Consider the following 23718-nt stretch of genomic DNA (forward strand, 5'->3'; position numbering starts at 1 on the left):
AGGCTCGAAGACAAAGAACAGGCTTTTCCGTGGCTCTTTGTTCTCAGTGGTTGACAGTGATCCTGAAATACTACGGGGTGAATTGCTCCTCTTTGTTACACTCTAATAAAGATGAAAGACAAGTAATTGTAAAGACTTAAGTGCTTATTTGAAGAGATTATCAGTATCAGAAAGCAAAATACGCCAAGACGTTTTCTATCACAGCTATCTGAGAGTAGGCACATTCACATGTACAAGTGTACACACACGCACACACACACACAACCAAGATACTCTGGCTCCAACATACAGTCTCTTTTGTTTGATTCCTGCTTTGGCCTTCAAAAGTTAACTGCTTATTGTTTTGTTCCTTTTCAGACTACCTTTACATCACCAACCACTCTAGAAGGGAAGCATTTTCCCCTGTTGCTAAGCAACAGGCACAACCCAACTACTCTGCCATGGATTACACAGCCAAGTAGCTAATGAGGATACAAAAGCCTCAATTTCAAATGCCTGATGTTGCTATAGAGAAAAATCAGTGCTTCTTATTTGGCTTGGATGGAAGATATTTGTAATTCAAAATGTCTGGGAAGCACAAGTCATACTTTCTATTCCTTACAGACTTTATTTCTAAACATACTGTATGTGTCTTTTAAATGAATGTCTCCATCTAGTGACAAGTCCCTGAGGCAAAGTAGGCTACAGACACAGAATGTCTGGGAAAGATGGCAGCCAGAAGCAACAGATTTGAGATGAATCAATTTTGGTTGCGATAAACCACAGTACATGCAGCACTGGAGCATGAAAAATAAAAGTGAGATTTTTTTATGCTTAAAGCATCGGCATAGGAAACAAAAAAAAATCTTAATCAGAAATTTCTGTATGTTTTAAGGTAAATTTTCAGGCAGAATTAGCTGCCTGAAAATTAGTGTTGCTTATAACGATGAATCAACAAACTGAAAACAAAAAACAATCAGTTAATTAGTGAAGATCTAATGGAGTCAGGGTTGCCATGTTAGCAAAGGTTACACAACAATAAAATCTCCTTTGCATTTACAAACCTGACTGACAAATTTGTTGCTGAATTATGTTCAGCCACAATTTTGACTTGCTTTTTTTAACTACTTTTAATTGTTCAAGAAATACTTTCAGCTCTAGCTGGCACAAAGGTGATGTACAAAATTAGCAATCAGGGTTTTAAATGACTCAGTCAAAGCAGTTTGTTTCCTAATGGCGAGCTTGTGATTTATTTTCATGTCTGCAGCAATGCTTGCTGTGGCCTGCGGCATTTTTGGTGTTCACCCATTCCATCTGTTCCCACTTTATTAAACATGTCACAATGATAACATTTTGTGTAGTTTCTTCTAAATCTGGACAAATGTTCAGTTGTACTCATTAACTGACTGATCAGAATTTGGCAGTCAACGTAACTTAGCAAATGGAAAGTTTTTACTTAACAACTATTGGACAAACAGAAAGAAAATTGAACACAAATGTCCATCTGGATGAAAAGTTTAATTGATATCTTATATCCAAACCGTCAAGTTAGCCTGCCATAGGTTTTAACTGCAAAATGAATGCTTAGCAGAGGTATATAACCACATGGTGGTAATTCTTGTTCCTCTCCTTACTGTACACCTAGCTGTGAGTAATCAGCTGTTTAGTACTGAGTGTTGTTTATTCTAGGACAAATTACAGAATGAGTTGAAGAGGCAAATCTGTGGGAGTCCTGGGGTCTCTCAAATAATCATATTAGCCACTCCCTCTTACATTTCTGGCAGGTGTACTCATAAGCAAAGCTCATTTCATTTTGCATTGTTCCAAGAAGAAAACAAACTGTACAGTGTTGGGAAGTTTATTCAACTTTGCATACACCGTAGAGTTGACCCTCCTCGTATTATCTTTAGATACTACGTAGGCTAACTGTTGAAGGCAGCAGGATTAAACACATTTTATGTGAGAATGTCACTGCAAACAAACTGTGTTTTAACCCTTCAGAAAAAAGATGAATGCTTTAACGGACATTCATCATCGTGAGCTTGTCTCAGATGTGAGCAAATACAAGTGAAAAAGCTTGAAATCCGCTGTGAATGAAAGGTATGCCTTATTGAAACATTTTTCAACAACATAAAGATTTAATGTTGTACTGGTAGTGTACCTGAGTCAGTAAGTTAACTCTTTAAATACGGTCTTTAAATGCACTCAAAGTCGCACCTTTACCATCCACATATGTAAGAGAGGTTTGCAGGTCTTGTGCCAAACGGAATAATTACTTAACCTTTAAACTGAACCAAATGCTTGCAATGTCTTTGAAAAGCTGTTTTTGAGTTTTTCATGCTGATGATGCAGAATCTCTAACACACATTGGATGTTTGGTCGGTGGTTATCATGGTTACAATACTAAACAAGTTATTCAAAGTAAAGAAAAAAAGAAAAAGAATTTTATTTACTTTCCCCTTTATTTCACTGTTGACTGCATGGATATTTTTTGTCACCATCAGTATTTGCTATAGGGCTGTCACGATAACAAATTTTGCTGGACGATAAATTGGCCAAGACGTTATTGCGATAATCGATAATATTGAATTTTTCGCGACTTTCAAACAATTTAATGACAATGGGATAAAAAATGCAATAAAAATGCGAATACACCCTTTTAAATATCAATAAATGTGATTTTATTAAAATAACAATGAAGAATTTCTTTCAAAGTTGCTTGTAAACAAACATGGGGCATTTCACACACGCATGCATGCACACACACACAAACAGCAATGTAATGTATGGTCAGGCTCATGTAGGGCGTCATGCTTGAGCTGGACCACATATCCGTGGTGGCAGAACAGAACGCGATATCCTGGAGCTCTTTTAGTATTTGCTCTTTAATTGTGCTGTAAAGATCGCCGTCTGTGACACATAGTTTTGAGAGGGCAGTTCATACTGACTGTCAAAAGATTGCAGCATTTTTCTGAAAGCTGGCTTCTCGACCAGATTGAATGGGAGCATCTCTTTGGCCAGTAAACGCACCACATTTTCAATCAGTTGGGACCATTTTGCACTGTCCTGTTTGTATTTTGTTTGTCTACTGAACAACCCTGTTATTGTGCTCTGTTGTGCAGATGAAGTTGTCGGAGTTTTTTTCCCCAACTCTGAAAACTGCAACGGGTGGTTATGTTTTAGGTGCATGATCATGTTGGTTGTATTGCTGGATTTACATGGCACCGTTTTATTACAAATCCGACATATCGGCTCGTTTAGATTCAGTGGCTCACCCTCATCATTTGGCTGGAAGCCAAAGTGGTCCCACACGGGAGCTTTCACCGTTTTCTTCGACACCAGTTCCATAACTTTTCTTTCGTTAGCTGCTATCTGACTTGACGCGAGCTGCGGCTTCTGCGAGGTAACAGTCGAACGAATGCTGCTGCTAACTATCAGAGGTCAGCAGTAGAACACATGGTCTCTTTTTTTTTTTTAAAAATAGGCCAGAAAAGTGATCGTGCTTGGAAAAAGTTATCGGACAATTTATTGACTTATTGGATATCGTGACAGGCCTAATTTGCTATCATGCATACTTTTTTGCATTTCAGTCAAAAAAAAAAAAAAAAAAAGGTCTTTAACACTGCATACGTTGCACTAAAATCTCAATATTCTTTTCTGCAATAATGCTGCCATTGCACAAGTGTAAATGAGATTTGTCAAGGCCACTGATACAACCCCATACCATCACAATGCCTGGCTTTTGGACTTATCGCTGATAAGTATGGATGGTCCGGTTGGTCTTTGACTCAGAGGATGTAGTGTTGTTTTCTTCCAACGAAAATAAGGTCAATAACACTGATTGTTCTGACTGCAATTGATGTTTCCACTGTGTTTGGTTCATCCCAATTGTCTCCGAGCTCAGAAAAGTTCAAGCGTCTGGACAAAGTTATTATACGTCTTCATTGGTACAGAAAAGTTTAAAGTGGCATTTGTGGATTTAACTGTTATCCTTGACCAAGGTTTCCAAAAGTAATCTCTTGCCCTGCAATGACATCTGAGGGATAGGAGATCGGAGATGGCAAGCTTAGGCTTGTGCCCTTTCCTTTTTAGTACTGAAGTTTCTCCATCTTACTTTAATGGTTTAACGACATATGTGGAGAAATGTGGAAGTTTCTTTCAATCTGTCTTTGAAGGATATTGAAGGATATTGTCTTTAGAGATTTCAATGATTTTCTCAAACTCCTCTGCCCACCTTTGCTTCTCACAGACTCAGCCTTTCATGGATACTGCTTTTGTACCTAATTTGCAATTACAATAACCTGTTGACATCACCAGTTTGAAGTAGCTCTTTTTTTTTTTTTTTTTACCTCATTACCAGTCCCAAATTGCTTGTGTTGCAAGAGTGATATTAAAAAAAATTGATATATGTGAAGAAATGACTAAATCCATTTTCAGAGAGGATTTTATTTCCTTTGTGATACATTTACACCATCAATTGTACCGTATTGAGAAAGTGTTGATGTAGAGCTTCTCTAAGGCAATTCATATAATCGCACGAGGAAGTCCTCTAAGGCTACGGCTACACGAAAACGAAACAAGGTTTTTTTTTAAAACGGGTACGAAAATTCTTGCGACCACACGGCAACGCGCTGCTGTAAAGACTCAGGTCCAGACGAAAACGATGCAGTACACACGCCGCCACTGTGTCTATCGTTTTGGGGTAGTGGGAACGCCGGCTCCGTGTGGCCGCGACAACGAAACGATAAGAAAAAGTATCGTTTACAGTGAAAAACGTTTTCGTGTAGCCGCAGCCTTAGTGACAAAAGTAAATCAACATTTTATTTTTATTTTTTTCTAAATGCAGTTGCAAACGCATCGAGCATTAAACTGCTCATGTGCATGCTCCAGTTCAGTTAGACCAGGACCTATGTTTGCTGTTGAGTCAGATTTTCTTAAAGCAACTAGCCTTGGAAATCACATAGTAACAGCAGTTTAGGGTAGTTCCCACATCCCTGCTTCCTGTAGTTCAAGTAGCAGACTCATATAAGCTTTTTGGTAGCGACTGTGTGAATCAAGTCTGGTTTCTTTTTGTTGTTTTTTGCTTGTTTTTTTTTAATCTAGCTGCCTTGTTTGTGATGTGCAGAGAGAACAGACGGTATCTGGAGGAGGAAACTTTAGTTTCATTACAGGATCTAGCTAAGCTATGAGCCTGCCCTGTCAATCATCATGTTCAAAGGATTTGCAATTTACAGTGATTGTGAGAGCAAATGCATTTTAAGTGTAAAAATGGCCATGATAGCGAATGTCGCTTTGTACAAAGAATTATTATTTTAATTTATTTATTTTTTTACTCCAAACTATGATTGTTATGTAGCTCTAACCGAGTGAGGTTACGATCTAAAGCAAACCAGCAAGTGACAGAGTTTTACATGTGAAAACAAGTTGCAACACAACACAGTTCGGGCTGTAAAAGGAATGTGATTTAGCCCTAAACAACTCATTTTACTGTCTAAACTTAACCACGTTAATGCAATCCCATAATAGATTATATATATATATATATATATATATGCATGCATGTATGGCCATAAAAAAAAATACCCAACAATTTTTTATTTTTTTTTTAAATTGAACAATAGTTTCTTCCTGCTCAATCTTTTCCACAGTCCATCGCCTTTCTGCTTCTGCAATTACTTACTTTTTCACTTTGCTTCCACCTGGATATGGTTACAGTTAGGAGTTATAAGTATCTGATCATGGTTAGAATGAATGCATATTTTTATGTTTGAATTATCAAAAACACATGGATAGATTTAGAAAACCTTACACCAACATGGACTACACCGTTTTAATACTCATTCTCCTATCATGTGATGTATTTCTACACGACACAAAACAACTGGCTTCCAAAATGTTGTCCTGACATATGGACAAACATGCATATTTCACAAATTCTGGAGCGACTGTGATGACCGTGACAAAAGTGTTTTGGGCAAAGCGTCGTTGTGTTATTGATGGGATTTATGTTGGCCTCAATCTCATGTCAAATGCTTGAAAGCGCTGCACTTAACTGCCTCTCCCATTCCTTTGTATGAGGACTTTTGTGGCTTCTTGAATGACATCTGCTCTGATGTGAAAATGCTCATGTGTGTCATATCTCCCCTGTGCGACTCATAGAGGGTGGTACTTTACAGGATGGCCGCTATTAGATATAGACAAACAACAAATGTGACCATTTTAGTTGGAGGAATTGTTACGACACATGCAGTTGACAAAAACAAATCTATGGACAAAAAGACAGAAGCCACCTGCCAAAGTGCCTAAAACTGCCTCAGTTAAGCGAATGACAGATTTTATTTTCAAGCTGAGGCAGACAGAAAAAAAAACACTGTGCTATCTGTTGTTGGAGAGGCAGGGAGGTGTGTCTTGTTTCCATTCCCATTTCCTATTCAGAGTGTAACCACACTGCAGCACAGGGAAGATGACGAAAGAGCAAAGCAGACAGCATTACTGAGGCAAAATCTAACCCGTATCAGACAAATGCTTCGTTTTTGCCAAAGTTGTACATTTCTGTCAAACTGTTTGGTCCTTTTGATAGCTGACATTGTTTATACTGTGGGTTTTGTAAAAGTGCACAACAGTTACTGACTCAAATCCCTCATTTCATGTTAAACATTCTCTAAAGTCCATCAGAATAATTACATTACATGACAAGAGGCAGATGTTCATTTTACATTATTTAAATTGTTTTGACAAGTTTAAAAGGCAAGCCAGACCAAGAAGTGCAGTTGGAAAATGCCAGTCATGGCACGGAAAGATCTCTGGGTTCTCAGAAGATTATTAAAAGTATTCATGTCTCTTCAGTACTGCTTACATACAAAAACTGTTGTATAACACGCTCTGCTGAACACATATTCAACCTAAATTGGACTTTTTCATAATCCCAAGTTGTCAACATTCAGAGGTTCAGGTTGCATCTGTATTTTAGACTGTAGACAGTCTATATAACGTGATTATCATGTTGCATTTCATATAAAATAACATTTTAAAAAGCCTTCCTTTTGTCTTTTGTGATGAATGCAATGCTCGCCGTTGCCTTTCATAGATGCACATTTGCCGCTGAAGCCCAAACTGACTCCCAAGTTGTGTGTACTGTATTCCTAGTTCAGCTTAAGTCAACAGACAGACTTTATTAAAGTGCTTGTTCAAAGAAAAGAAAAGTCAGAACAACTTAAAGAAACTTTCTACGTGTACCTTTGGCCCCCGGATTGCAGAGGGTTACTCCCTGCAGCTTCAGTGCAGGTCTTGAGTGCACGAGTAGCACTGGGCGTCCTGTCTGCACCGGCAGTCCTCCACAGGCTTGCAAGATAGGATTACAATCGAGCTCGGTAGTCGTGTCAATGCGACTCCTTAACTACTGTGCGTTTTCCACCACCCCCCCTGAAAACATGTTTTTGCTGGGGCTTTACAGTTGTACTTTATCCTGTGTGAAGTTGAAAAATCTTATGTTGAGAAATTTAATTAAAAAAAAATTTTCAAATAAGAAATGTATCAATATTGTCCTGAACGTCTCTGAGAAACTGTTTCTTTAACACAATATTGACCACCATAATCTTGAATAGGATTTTAGCAGCAATTGAGCAGGCCCAACATAGTTCGAAAGCTGATTAAAATGTTTGGAATAATTCACGAGTAAATAAACCAAAGTTTCAATCTGCTAAACCGAAAATAATAATGACTCTAATTTAATAAAAAAAAATAATAATAAATAGTCTCCTCTTTACATGTGTAGCATTTACTCTTAAAGCTGCAGTCTGCAACTCTTTTTCAAGCATAATGCCTGGAACTGTCCGGGGATTCTGAAAGTAGTACATTAAATACCCCAATACAAAAAAAAATGAGTTCTCTAGGTCCCCTATATGTCCCGCTAGGTCCCTCCAAAGCCAGCAGGTTTGTTTACAAAATTGCAGACCGGACCGGTAAAAGGTAACCAATCAGGTTTACGAGCTGGGCTCTGCTGCCTGTCAATCACCGATTGTGCACGCGCGATACAAGGTAGGCTCGTCCCCACGCTTATTTAACTGGACTATTGAACTTCATTACGGGCTAGTCTACTTACTGTGTCTTCCATGATCGCAAATGACAGGTGAGTTGATGAATGAAGAGTCGTGTAGGCGCATCTGGCGTGCACGTCTACGTGCACGAGTTCTCATGTGTTTTGAAGGGGCGGGACAGGAAGTTGAATAACTTTTTATTTTTCGGTTAAAAAATAAGCATTTCTTGCATTTTGCGACTACGGAGGTCACCGTTTTCAACTTCAAGCGTTCTGATAGATCATGTAAACTCTTAAAATGCCAAAAAGTAGGACTTTACATATGACAACAACAAATCTTGCAGACTGCAGCTTTAAACTGCAGCCCTTCCTGTATTATACAACCATCTCACGCAATAACATTTCAAATTAGTTACTTGAAGACACTAATGGTCAGGAAAGCGCTCAATCTAGATTCTCCCACTTGTCAATATGGTGTGTAGAGCCAGACTATTAGCCTCAGACCTCCTAATCAAGATTTTTTTTTTGCCTGTTAAATGTGATGCAACAGTAAAGATGTGACACTGCATTACTTTATGGAGTTTTGTGTGTGTGTGTGTATTGTTACACAAAAAATATATTTTTAAAAAATTCAGTGGACTTGAATCAATTGATTAAGATTACATATTTCACATTTTGCCATGAGACCGGGTTGTTTTAGTTATGTCCTCAATAAAACAAGGCACAGAGCCCATAATTACATTTATTTTTTTTATTTTCAATCCAACTAAGCGGTAGCTGACTGGACCGAACTAACCAGATGAACACACATGACAATTGCGAGGATATGACAAAGACGGCGATAAACCATAGAGCTTATATACAAGGGACTGATGAGAGAACGGACAGCAGCTGAAGCCAATTAACTAGAATCAGGTGTGTAGGAGAGCTGAGGAAAGCCAAACCAAGGGAACTGGGGACAACTATTGATAGGTATGTGAAACAAATACAAAATCAACTAGAAACTAAACTGAGACCACGACTGAAAGATATACACAAGAACAAAACTGAGGCAAGGCAAGACAAGACTAATACTACATTAAATCAATATATAAAAAAGCAAGAATAAAGAATAACTAAGGCAAATCATAAAAAATTCACTAGTAGGAAGAAGATTGAGACAATAATTACCTTGTGCTCAAATGACTCAATTATCCATGGGAACCTACTATTCACCTCAATTAGCTTGTGCCGTTTTCCTTTCTCTTTTACACCAAAATATGCATGTAGGTACAAATTAACACTTGGTGCTATCACTAATGTGAGATAATTAGATCTTTCCCTATTGCCATTAATAATGCACACACTGAAAGAACTAAAGTTAGGTCCAGTAATTGGACAACCTTGTAATTTACTACAACAGGAAGTGGTGACATTACATTTCATCCTATCTGCAGGTTTTGGTGCACCACAGTTTCTGATGGTCACAGGAGTGAGATGACAGCTGCTTTGCAGACTGTTGAAATGGATTGATTGCATCTCTTTTAATCCGTATGTTCATGCTGTCAGATGCGAGTGTGTATGGCTGGCAAACGTGCTAATGTTTACCAACATGTTAATAAGTGGAAAAAAAAGACCTGTGCCGTCTCTCGCAGCCCCAATCAGAGCAGACTCTGTGAAAATAAGCATGTCCACCCAGGTATTATGTTGACATAGCTGCAGGAGCAAATATATGCCAGAGTCTTCTGCAGAGACATTTGACGCTAGACAGAATGCCAGTTGCACCCTTTTCTGTTGCAGAGAAAAATAGAGATTTGTGAGTGTTAGTGGGATTGTTTTTTGTCCATTATGACAGGGGCATACAGCAAGTGACTTAAACTGATAAACAATCTTAATTCCTTTATTTTATTTAACTATAAAAGAAATTATCTGAAGCCCCTGCTGGTGCTGGTGAATATCTGCTCCCTTTAATGAGCCAAATTCTATCAACATTGTCGGTTGCCTTCGAACGGTAGTTCCTAACCTGGGAACTGTGCCCACCTCAAGCCATGCAAGAGAGCACAAGGGGTTTGCAATGTTGTCACTCCACAGAGGATGCGGATGATCTGTCTGTGTTGAAAGTCTGTGCAAGAAACAAGCGAAGGAAAAGATGCTGTTACACACAGATGTACATTGGTTACGCTTGAGTGTTTCATGAAGTTACAGGAATTGAAAGAACTTTTTGAAACAGCTCACTGACAACTGTGCAAACAGCTGGCAGATGTGTTTTCAATTGGATAGGTTGAGCTCACTGACAAATTGTGACATTGTTGAGAGTAAGTTTAAAAAATGTTTAAAAAAGTTTAAAAAAAATCTAATTATTAAACTGAATCACGATCAATACTAATTCATTGGCAACAGTTACAAAAACGATAAGCATGAGATCCACGAAAATGACAACCGCCACTCACAGAGCGAATGGCTGTAATGTTTGTAACTTTACAAAATTATCACCAAAAGGGGGAAGAGTTTGCCATATGAGGTGTACGTGCCATTTCCTATTTAAGATTAATTTACAAAAAAAAAATTCGTATGAGAAAAACTCTATCGGCTCTGTTGCTCTGATGATCGTACGCTAATTTGGATCCTACTGCTGATAATATGCTGGCCTCACAAATTAACACAACGCGTGTAAAGTTTGCGTTATTTGATCAGCACAATATGGCAGCAAACATTAACACAGAAGCCCTTTTCATTCATGGCCTGTGCCTTATTGGCAAAAGAAAAAGTAAAAGATAACTTAACGCTCTACCTCCCATTTTGCTACTGGAAACTCTAGGGACAACAAGCAAGCCTGCATTTTGAGAATGAAGTGCTCTATTAGGATCACATGGACTAGAAGGGCCTTTACGATATGATGGAGACTGATAATTGAGAGCTCTGTAGGTGAGGAAAGCGATTTTAGGTTAAGTTCTGCTTTTTTGTATTGCTGAAGAACATGCTGTTTTGCATTAAACACAGCTATTACACACAGAGTAACACGTTGGCCTATTGTTCTCTTCAGCACTGCAGAGACTCCAGAGACTTTGGGATCTTTTAACAACAAAACAAAAGTCTCTAACAGGCTGTCACAAGCATCACACCTGACATCTGTTACGTGGCAAGAGGTTGAAACGACTGCCTTAGCGTTAAGTAATGAATAATTTGTGGGGGGAAAAAGGTATAAAACAGCGAATTTAAAAGTGATCACGTCAGTTGGGCAACAACATATCAATCACTCAGCCTTTGGTACTTGGATAACAAAGCAAAGTGCCATATTCTCTGTTTCGTTTGATGACCCCAATTTACCTCTGTCACCGCTTTTTGAGTCCCTGCTGACTCAAACAAAGCTTAAAAGAGAGCCATGTTTTCAGGTTTTCATTTTGTCCATCAGCACTATTCTATTGCCTGGGAGAGAGGGAGGGGGCGGCTCCTGTTTACAGCTACCTCTTCCATCTTGATGTTCCATCCACCACAGCAGGTTTGGCAGCACTATAGAGCACAATAGCAAAGTGGTGGTGAAGAAACTACATGTTATCTCCCCTTTTTTCTGATATACACAGAGAGCAGCAGGATGCATGTCCCATTTTTACTGGACAACTGTAATCAACAAGCTTTTTGTTAGATTATTAAAAATGCACAATACATTGTACCATCTCAGGGTTGTAAAAATTTAACAGCACCTTACAAATCCTACAAAAACCACAGCCTCAGGAGAGGCTGGTCAGGAAAATTGTAAGCTATAGTTATGTTTGCCCTTCTTTGAAAAGTGACTGTGAAATAGCAAAATACTTTCTTTTCTCTTTATATCAATATCTTCAGGTTGTTTTTTTTATATATCGTCAGATTTTACAGCAGCTCTAAGGTTTGTGTTTTTGGTCAAACAAACTGCGGCAGAGGGAAAAACATGCTGAATTTTAACAACAATTCACAAATCAAATTTCCTCAGATACAGGCAGATTTACTTTCACTGCCATTACTTCTAATTTTCAATTTTAGCACGACTTGTCATATTTTCCTACAATACCTGAATTTTATTGCTACAACCAAATCTGGACTGGTGCTTAAAGGGATAGTTCGCCTCTTTTGACATGAGGCTGTATGACATCCCATACTAGCAATATTATTTATGAACATTTTCTTACCCCCTGCTCTGTCCTGTGAGCCGAGTTCCAGCCTCGTTTTGGCGTTGACGAAGGTAGTCCGGCTAGTTGGCTGGGTCCATAAAAATAAAGCGTTTTGCTTCACAAAACAATATGGATTCAAAGAGTAATACATTTGCATCACAAAATCGTTCATCCAGAAAAAGTTGGACCTCACAATCGCTTGGCGCTATTTCTCTCTCCCTTAGTATCACTCCATGATTGCCACCTGCCGATAGCCGCACCTGTTACGGTGTTTACTGCTCGGAAGCAGGGGACTGCTCGGTCTGCACAGTTTACACAGCCCGTAGTGATGAGGTTTTATATGGGATTCAGGTCTGGAGAAAGTGCAGGCCACTCCATTTGAGGTACCCCAGTCTCCAGCAGCCGTTCCCCTATGATGCAATCTCGATGAGTTGGAGCATTGTCATCCATAAAGATGAAATTAGGCCTGTGTTCATGCAGGGCACAATGACTGGATCAATGATGTTAGTATGGACTTGTCACTGTACCATTCACAAAGTGTAGGGCAGTTTTGTACTGCCTAGACACACCTGCCCACACTGTAACACCACAACCACCAAAGGCTTGTCTGGTGACAACGGTGGCTGATGCATAGCGCTCTCCTTGATGTCTCCAACATCGTTTGCGATGCCATCATTTCTGCTCAACGTAAATGGACGTCAGACATCAGAGAAGAGTCCCACTGGTCCCTGGTCCAGCATAAATGTTCCATGGCCCATGCCAGACGATCACACCTGTAGCTGGTGGTGTGGTCAGGTACCCTTGCAGGTCGTCTAGCATGAAGACCATGCTGATGTGAACAGTTTCGAATGGTCTGACGTGACACTTGGGTACCTCTCACCTCCCTTAAATGTGCCTGGAGTTGAGTGGCATTCATCATCTGGTTCCGCAGGGCACTGTTCACAATGAAGCGGCCATCAGTGTGGTATGTGGCCAACAGACGTCCACTTCTATGCCTTTCTGTAACTCTTCCAGTCTCTCTGTATCTCTGTTTGCTGATGACACCCTGTGACTCTGTGAGCTCAGTGGTCACATCCGTCTGAGAACATCCTGTTTGAAGCCTCGCAATGGCAAGGTACTGTTGATCAATTGTTATGCATCGTCTTGGTCTCATGATGTCAAAATGTGAACACTGTTTAAATACTAATTCTAATTGAGCCAGGAAAGTTATTGGTCAATTCATGGTTCAAACACCTGTTGTGAATTTTGCCGTTAAGCTCCTTGTGAGAGAACAGCAACTTGTGCAAAAAGTACTGAAACATTGAACAGTTGGACATGTGCATTCAAAAGTTTACAGAAGGTCACATTAAGTTCACCTGTAAAGGTTATATGCATTTTAGGTTCATCCTGAAATTTCACCCGGAAGCCGAATATCTCAAGCTTTTTGTGAGTAGTGTATATATCAGCCAACACTGAGTGTGCCGTCATCAGCCTAGTTGTTGCCAAGCTACAAACACAACACACCAATTTATTCATGGCAATCTCTGGAGATTTCTACCATGCCTCCCTCTCTATGCTGCACTTCCAACTTTTCAACAGTTGGACAGCTGATTCTATTTATTTATTTATTTATTTATCCATCCATATATCCTCAATAATTCATACTGCAACTGTTATGAAAGGAACCACAGGCAGAAGGGAGGTAGACCGTGCACAAAATAAACCTTAATAAACTCACTGATCACAAAAGGCGCTGTGTAAAGGATTACCTAAAGAGAAACGTAAATCCAAACAAATGTTCCAATAGGCCATGAAACATAGAGCAGGGACAAAACTAAAGGAAAGATTCACACAATGACTTTGTAAATGAATGAAGGAATTTGTGCAGATGATATACTGAGGGAACAAATGATAAATGAACGACAGGTGATGTGATTGAAAACTGAGAACTGCTGCGTGATCAATTCAGTTGAATTCGGTTTAATTCAATCAAATGTAATAGTTCTCACCTGCATCTAGAGACATCCATGTGTCTATGTTTCTGTAGTTACTTGTAGTTGCTGTAGTTGTAATATCAAAGATAGAAAAGTTTATCAGCTTAAGTGTAATGTGTTGCTACTCACAATGCTAAACTTTAATTGATTCTGTTGCACTGAATCAACGGACTGTGGTAGCTGCTGGTTGTGAAGGTCAGCGCTCAGGTTCAGACCATAACTGTGCCAGACTGACACATACAAATCAGCAGACATACGAGACTGATACCAGGGTTTAGTTATCAGTTTCATGATTTGTCAGGTTGTACCCCGTAACAAATCATTTTCAATAATATGTAAACCTAAAACATTATGTCTCTTGTTATAATGACATGCCAACAATTTTTTTTCCAATAAAACAGATTCTGAATGCATTTCGATGAGGTTTTTTTTCATGTTCTTTTTTTTTTTTTTTAAGATCAAAGCAGTTATTGTTGTAATTAGATCTCCTTGTTTCAAAAATCTTTGAAACAAGGAGATCTAAGGGAGGCAGTTTTTAAAAGCACAGATCCCTTCTTCATACAGTCAAAGGTCAACATATTGCTTTCAAACTTCTTGTGCCTCTGTTTTAAAACCCAGATTTAAACTCAAAATGCCCTTATCAGTCTCAGCCATATACTGTAGTGTTGTGTGCACGTTGTTATTATCTCTTTTGCAATAAATAAGGGAAATGATGTTCGGTTAGCATTACCAGCAGTTGTATTAGGCTGAGTTTTCATGTTTACAACCAAGACGTTGATCTCGAGGTTACTTGGATGCACAAACCTAGTTACATTGTCTTGTGCTGCTGTTTAGTACACCATTGTGCAAAAAGAAGTACAGTAAGTGAGCTCATTGGACGGATTTAACAGACGCTGGTTTTGCCTGCCAAAATCCCTCTGCAACATTTTGCAAACAAAGACCATAATCTTTTCTTGGTAAACTTGTGTATCAAATGATTATACTGTATGGAATAGATTCCAAGCTTAGAAATTGTTGTTCATGGCAGCTCTGAGATGAACTGATATGGTTGTCACGTGTAGGAGGTGGCGAGGAAGGAGGACCCAGGTGCAGACACAGCTTGAGAGCCAGGAGGTAAAATGAAAAGAAACTATTTTAAACGAAAGGTGCGGCAAAGCCAGTTAACCATTTCCAAAAAGGAAAGGAGGGTGACTGGTGAGGGTGATTGGTGAGTGAAGACAGCTGAGGGAAATAGCACAGGTGAAGGGAGGGGAGCTGATGACCAGACTGAAGAGAAACAAGAGGAAAGAAGTGAAGAGAACTGAGACCAGACAGAAAAATAAATCCCTATCAACGACAGAATAGAAATACACAAAGTGGAAAAAACAAAATAAAAAAAATACCAAAATACACAGATCATGACAATGGTTTTGTTTTATTTGAGTGTTTTTCTACTCTATCCTTTCGTTGCATTCTGTCTCTGTTCAGATTGTATAAACATTGGCCATATCTCTCCAAGTACAGCCTTTCAAAGAAGGCTTTCCACCATGACTACCATGCTACAGACCGTGCTAGGCTGTAAATAAAAAGGCTGAAGGTATGTCACTTAAATGGCTTAACTGAGAGGTGTTTTGAAGGAGGACAGGGGGTGGCATTTGAGGCTCATGTGGTGTGCATTCATAAATACACCTAATGGCTTGTTTTATGAACAGCAGTGATTTATCCCTCTTCCTTTCTGTTCTTTCCTGGAGACTGATTGGTTTTGATAGATTGAGACGATAATGCTGCGAGATACAAATGAGGAGGCTGAGAAAAATCTCATTTGCAAAACCAGGAGAAGAGCCTTGTAAACAAAATTCTATTTCACAATGTTAAAAGGCAATTTGTCTCCATCGTGCCTGGCAGAGCCTTCATAAATAAAATGGGTGCACACTGCAGGTAAGCTTCCCATTTTTTTGTTTAGTTTTTCTTTTGTTTACTCCACTGCTTGCATACAAATTGGACACAAAGTATTATAGTTCATTAGAAAGAACAAAAAAATGTATAACAAGTGGCTATACTATACAGTGCCATTGCCTTTGCATTAGTTTTTGCATAAATGTGTAAGAAATTCAAAAATTATATGAAAAAACTTGATTAACATTGACATTAGTTAACATTAAAGAATTACTTAAATGTGGTTGATACAGGAAGTACTAATAAAGCTGAATGAAACGACAACCAACTTGACCAATGACTAACTTGTCAAATTTTTATTATCTTAACTTGTGATCCCAATAAATCAGTTTGGCATAGTCTTAAAAGTCATGTCCACAACAAAACAATATGGGGTGATGACAGATCTTTAAAGGTGTTTAATAACAGGAAACGTAATTATTTGTCTTTAACAATTTGTGACTTAAATCCATGACATAATATAACACATTTAGAAACACCAATAACCCTAACCCTTGTAATTATGATCCGGATAATGCTTGAGTGGAAAATAAAATCTGACACTATAAGCAAATTTTCTTTTGAGTTTCTAAAATACATGCTAACAGTTTATGTGTGATCTTTTTGCCACTTGCATGTGCAATCCAGACGGTATCTTCATATTCATGTTATTCTGCTCCGATAGTGCCTGCAGAACTGTCACAGAGGACAGGAGAGACTTTGACTGAGCCACCTAAATACACATACTGGCAAGATAACACATACTTTGTCTATGGTCGCCAAATTTCTCCAAAGTCATTGGTTAACTTTCTATTGCTAACTAGTTGTTTCAGTTTTTCAGATATTACGATGAATTAGACAGATCTATTTGGTCCAGAACTAAAAAGGTGAAGGGGAGCCTTTCTTCATTTTGCTTGGGAAGAAGAAAAATGATTATCTGTACAATTGTTCAGCCATCACAGTGAGGAATATTTAAGTTTTAAAAAACTTGATTTTTGTACAATTTTCGATTGCATCTATGTTGGTTCAAAGATTTGTTAGTATGCGAACGTTCCAACCCTCACCTATGGTCACGAGCTGTGGATAGTGACTGAAAGAACGAGATCAGGGATACAAGGGCTTCTTCCGCAGGGTGTCTGGGCTCTCCCTTAGAGATAGGGTGAGAAGCTCGGTCACCCGGGAGGGGCTCGGAGTAGAGCCGCTGTTCCTCCGCATCAAGAGGATCCAGATGAGGTGGCTCGGGCACCTGGTTAGGATGCTGGACGCCTCCCTGGTGAGATGTTTCGGGCACGTCCCACTGGGAGGAAACCCCGGGGAAGACCCAGGACACTTTGGAGAGACAATAGGCGCATTCCCACTGTAGGAACCTTTTGCAGATTCTATAACTTTTTCAGGAATAGGGCCGTTTTTTCGAGCATTCGGACATAGAGGAACTAGGGACCACGGCCCTCAGTTCCTATAACCATTTTAGTTCCTTCTCCGAGGCTGGGTCTTTTCTGGGTTCTATAGGAACACATATGATGTAGGTGTTTGGTGGTTGGTAGCTATTCCCCTTGTCAGATTTCCGCTTCTTCATTTCCGCTTCTTGAGGTCCCTAGTCTGCTCAACGTTAACAGTAGAATAACGTCTGAAATGTTCACTCATACGACACAGACACAACCCGCGCATGTTTAATAAGTTAAACTTACACGTCGTCTCCTTTGTCTGCGGCGCTCTGCCCTCCTTCCTTCCTTCATGAAACGAAGATGTTAGACGCCCAATGTGATCGTCCATAATTAATATTACCATCATACAGACCATGAACATGGTGGCTTCCTCGCTCTCCATATTAGCTTCTTGGTGGTTTTGTTTTCTTCTCTCCTTACTTTTCGTGGGTTTTGTTTTGTTTTGTTTTGTTTTGTTTTGTTTTGTTTTGTTGTTGAGTGTGGCGCTAAAGTAACACGTCACTGTCACAGACGGTTGCGACGCATCCTTATCAAGGTCCCTGACTCATGTGCAGATGCCAAATGAAACAGTTCCCCTGGGGAAGGGAAGTTCATAGAACGGAAATCGAGGTGGATAGTTCTTAGAACTTCTCTGTCCGAATGCGGCTTATGTCTCTCGGCTGACCTGGGAACGCCTCAGGGTCCCCCCGGAAGAGCTGGAGGAAGTGGCCGGGGAGAGGGACGTCTGGGCTTTTCTGCTCAAGCTGCTGCCCCCGCGACCCGATCCCAGGCAGATAATAGATGGATGGATGGATGGATGGATGGTATGCTAACAAAAATACTGAGATTTGTACACGAAAAGGAAAATGAATCCATGTTTTGTTCTCAACAGTTGCTCATTGTGTTGCGACAGCACAGTATTGTAGCGTATTGGGGTATGGATGAACAGATTTCCCATGATGCTCTGCAGGTTGTGGTGCAGTGAGTGCACCACAACACTTAGAACACTTAGAACACTTTTAATTGTGTTCTAAAATGTAGTTCAGTTTGCAATCATAGTTGTTCCGTTCTTGTTCGTTGTGGTTAGATTGCTATGTTAGATATTTTGATGTCGTTAAGATAGTACCATGTGTAAGAGATCTATTCATCTTCATGACATCCTCATTCTGAGAGTGTTCAGTGTGATGGTGAATGTGGCTTTATGATGCCAATTACAGAGTATGTCTCTATAGATATCAGTTATCTGATTTTCTGCATTACAAGTCTCAACCCGTGCTTGCCACAGTATATACTATCAGCTCCATAAATGAAACTAAAACTTGTTATAAATGCATGCAAATTGCAAGTGCATTCTTACTACCCACCTTTGCAACATTAGGAAACATAATTTCTGAACCCACCCCTAAACATTGCAGCGGAGTGCATAGTTCACCATAGATTTCTCTCTTTTTAAGATTTCCTTTCTGACATTAGTGGCCTTTGTAAGACAGTTGCTGAGCAGGAGGTCATGAAGGTGGGAAAGAAAAAGGGGGATGACATGCAGCAAAAGGCTACAGGCCAGGACATGAACCTGGGCTGGCTACAACTAGTAAAGCCCCTGTAGATACCGTAAATGATGTGCACTATGCATGTACTCATGTCGGTACCACTGTTTCCTTTTAACATGAAGCGCCTAGCAACCCACCACCCACTCATTTATAGTTGAAGTAAGCTTGGCTCCATATCTCATAACATTTCAATGCCCATGAGCCATTATTCCACCTACATTATTCAGCTACTGTAATTAACACTTTTTAAGTCTCAGTTTTTTTAGTTCTCAGTGAGGCTTTTTGAATTTCCTGAGACTTAATAAAGTGAGGAAAGAGGAGAAAGCACAGCGATAGTGCAGGGTATATAGATAGATACATATCATATGTAAACCTGTTAAGAGAGATAGGAGGATAAGGATGCAACAGTGACGATATAGATGAAGCAAGTTTCTAGAAGACCTGTAAAAAGAACAGTTTTACAGAAGAACATGTACTGCTCTGTCTTTGTGTTTGCAATTTTGTGCATGAGCAGAGGAATCATCAATAGTTTATTAGATTTTTAAATGATAAACCAAACAATAACCTTGGAACAGGATGTAAGCAGTGATTTCTTTCACCCGCGAATAGATTATAAATTGATAAATGGAGTCTTCAGCCAACAGCAGCACTTCAGAATTTTGGTGCATTTATTGCCTGATATCAGACAGAATTACAATCTCATTTCATTCTGTTTCCAGCTCCAGTCTGACATTACCTCCACTCTAATTGATTTCCATAGTGTAAAGGGTTCATTTTTCCCCTCATCGATGACATATATGACATTAATTAATTCAGCCACAGTTGGAAATGGAGAAGATGTGCTGTAGAGGGGTTCAAAAGCAACTTTCATTGGAAAAGATCAAGGGAGGGAAGCTAAAACAATAGAGAGCTTTTCCAACTGAACAGAAGAGAAACAGCTGGTTGTTCAGCTGTGGACTGATCAGATGATAAAACGATATGTATGGTAAGCGTCACTATGTGCCTGCCTGAACAAATACTATTAATTTATGTATTATTGTTTAAGCACTATGGTATATCCAGAAAATGCAGCTCCTAATGATAGTAAAGACAGCCTCGTAGTAGGGTCCTTTCACTGTTGCCTGGCTCATGGCTGACAACTTGTTTTTACTTGCTGGAATAATAGAGGTGAGGAGAAAGGACGGAGAGACAATGTCATAACTTTGCATTGATTGAATCTTTCTTGCGTCCTCTGAGCTACTGCTCATGCTGTGCTACAATAATGTAGCTAATAGTTATTCTGTTACCTGGGCTCATCTGGTCATATAATGGCTAATTGTGAGGATGCCTTTGCTGCTTCCCTCCACTTAACCCTCTGGGGTCTAAGGCCTTTTCAGAGACTTTGAGGCAGTTGTCACCACCTTGACATTTTCAAGTATTTCAACTAACTGTAAACATCTATGCAAAAGTGACACATATGGTTGTATTCTGAAAAGCCTAACAAAAAACAATATGAGAGTGAAGTGAATGTAATACAAACAAGTTTTATTTAAATTGAGGGTAAACACAACTGTACAAAAAAACAAGTTTTAGAGGTCTTCAAACAGTGCAAGAAAACACACTATAAATATATCTAGCCAAGACTTTTGAAGGTTGAACCTTGTAAACAAAAGTGTTGGCTGCATAAAAGTAAAAAGTGCAGTCAGAAATGTTTTTTTGTTTTCACACAAACTGTAAAAACGTTTTTGTAACTCCAGGCAGTGTCTCTGAGCGTTGAATACTAATTAGATGGGTGTGTAACACCCCTGATTCCCCCCCACCCCCCTGTCACTCTCCATGTGATAATTGTCTGTCACTGGCAGGACATTGCTGCCTTCCCCCACATGCTGGCTGAATGGGGCGTGTTCTCACCTGTGAATAGCCACTCAATCACCTGGTACTTTACATGTGAATAGCGATAGGTGTGGCCGAGGAAGCTGCTGCAGTCTGAGACTACAGAAAATCCAAAGATTTCTGTTCACTCTCTTTAAAAAGGGCCAGCTATATAATTTATTTTAAAATATATATATTTGAAAACTAGAAGTTTCAAGGTTTTTAATGGTGTCACTTATATGTTTGAATGACAAAAACTCACAGAGTTACAGATGTGTTTTTGGAGATGTGTCAAAAATGCCCACCGGTGGGCATTAGACCCCAGAGTGTTAAAGACGAAGGCTTGACTAGTAACAGTAGCCTACATTGTTATGTCCCAATTTGGGGCCACCTTGGATTGAAAATATTTCATTCAGAGAGCGGCTCAAATTTGCAATTAATTTCTCTGTCACATTTCGGTCCAGATGTTTATTATTCAGCCTGAACTTGTCCACACAAGTTACAGTTGAGATCATACTCCATTTGATGAAGCTTGGCAGTGGGACATCATAGCTCTTGTTCCTGCTTTTTGCTTTGCTATTAATAGCAAATTCTTATCAGCAGTTGAATAGTTTCAGGAAGAAATTGTATAATGATGCTCTGCCTGGTCTTTGTCGCGTAATGTTTAAAACCCATCAAGGAAATCTGACCTCTAATGGGTAAAGGTGTTTTTGTTGTTGTTTGTTTGTTTGTTTGAGCTAGAAGTTGGTCATTTAAATTTTCCATTTTTCACTAAATGTACCATTAGTGGCTTCACGAAAATAAACTTGCTAATTTCAGTGACAAATAACCCATAAAGGCAACAGCTCATAAACTCCCAACATTTTCAAAACTTCCCATCTGTGTAGTACCTCCTCTTATGAAGTTTTTGCCTAGAAAAAAAAAAAACTCTTTCCTTTAAACCACTCCCTCCTGAACCTGTGAATATGCAAATCTGGATTCACCCACATTCCACATTGGTGTAATTCAGTCATACATTTGCATGTCATGAACATATGCTTTATTTAACATACAGTTTTGTGTTATGACTGAATGTTTAATAAAGCTCAGTTTTATTGGACCAGAGGTCATATGCACACAGAAGTTTCATAATGCATTCAATAATCCAAATGCTGGCGCTCGCTCCAGGAGCCAGCCTTGTTCCTGTGCCTGTCTGGCGAGGTATTCTTGTTGGTGTTCTCATGTTATTCAGGTTGCATTTATCCAAATCAAATGCTAGACAGATACCATCATAGCATTAAGGTAGGGTTGTAAATGAATCACATGGTTTTCTTAAGGTTTATAACTGACTCATCTAAGACTAAGATTAAGATCAGATTTATTGTCATGCATATACATGAAATTTGTCCTCCGCTTTTAACCCATCCAGGTTGTCACCTGTTGACCAGGGCTTGAAAACGAAATTATTTTTCAATCGTTCCGTTCCGAACGGTTCAGGCATGTTTAACGTTTTCGTTCTTGCGTTCCGCCACCAACATATCGTTCCTGAACCGGTTCGGAACGTAAAATATCATTCGTTCTTATCGTTCCGGCAGTGTTTGGCGGGCCTATCAAGTCTACATGTGTGGACTTTACCTTAGAATACACGTACTCATTAGTATTTGCCCTTGATTTACACCGTAGCTCTATGCCCAAAAATAATAAATCACCGGCAGCATCCAAAAACATTCAGATGGGCTAAAGCTGCGTCGACGTCAATTCCTTGATCTGGGAGCTTCAATGTAAGATGAGGGTTGATCTACTAACTGTAGACAACAAAGTATATGCTATATTTTACATGAATTTTATGTTGTAGAGTTGTGGATTTATTTTATCATTGGAGAAATTGAGCAGCCTTGCTTTGTTGTCTACAGTAGTAGATCAACCCTCATCTTACATTGAAGCTCCCAGATCAAGGAAGTGACGTCGACGCAGCTTTAGCAGCAGAGAAACTATTAGGCTTGTGTTGATGATAATAATAAACTCCTGGACTATGTACAAACTTCCAAATGCATCGTTTTGTGAGTACAGACCATATTTGTACTACTGTAGAAGTTTGGTGTCATGGCATGTGATTTTAGTGTGGTAATTTTGGAGATACTGCCAGGGTCAAATGACCCTAGGGTGAATCTACTCCGAACCATCACTATAACTAGTGGATAACTAGACTAAGTAGTGGATAAAGGAAGTGATTCGTGACAGCTGCCTGCATTGAGCCTAGCGGGCAGCGAAGTGAACGCACAACCGGAAGTAGTCTTTTTTTTCCCCCTGACAAAGACTACGCTTTTGTGAAATTTTATAAAATATATAGAGAACGAAAAAAAACGTTATTAACCGGTTTTGTGGATTTCAGAATAACGTTTCTGTTCCGGAACAGTTGAAGACCATTTCGTTTCCGTTTTCGTTTCCGTTCCTCGTAAAATTCCGTTCGTTTTCGGTTTTCGTTTTCGTTCCTTGAACCGGTCCGGAGCCCTGCTGTTGACACACACGCACAGGGTCACACACTAAGCGATAGATGCCAACCTGGAGCAGTGGGCAGCCATTCACAGCATGGAGGGCCCTGAACGGTATGGCCAGTGTGTGGAACTCCAATCTCCCCCGTCAAATCAAACTCAGCTTCTTCTACGCGACAGTAGAGTCCATTCTCCTTTATGGCTGTGAATGAAAGAATGAAAAGAATCGGGAAGACTGGAAGCAACGATGGAAGGCTCGTCTGAGGACGACCTAGAGAGGGTGCATAGTGCCTTGCTCAAGGGCACCTCGGCGTGACAAGGAGGTGGAACTGACACCCCTCCAGCTCTCAGTTCCACCGTTTTTTTTTGTTTTTTTTTGAGTGGCGAGAGTGGGAATCGA

This window comes from Odontesthes bonariensis, chromosome 4 (genome assembly GCF_027942865.1).
Source record: "Odontesthes bonariensis isolate fOdoBon6 chromosome 4, fOdoBon6.hap1, whole genome shotgun sequence".
Taxonomy (NCBI): Eukaryota; Metazoa; Chordata; class Actinopteri; order Atheriniformes; family Atherinopsidae; genus Odontesthes; species Odontesthes bonariensis.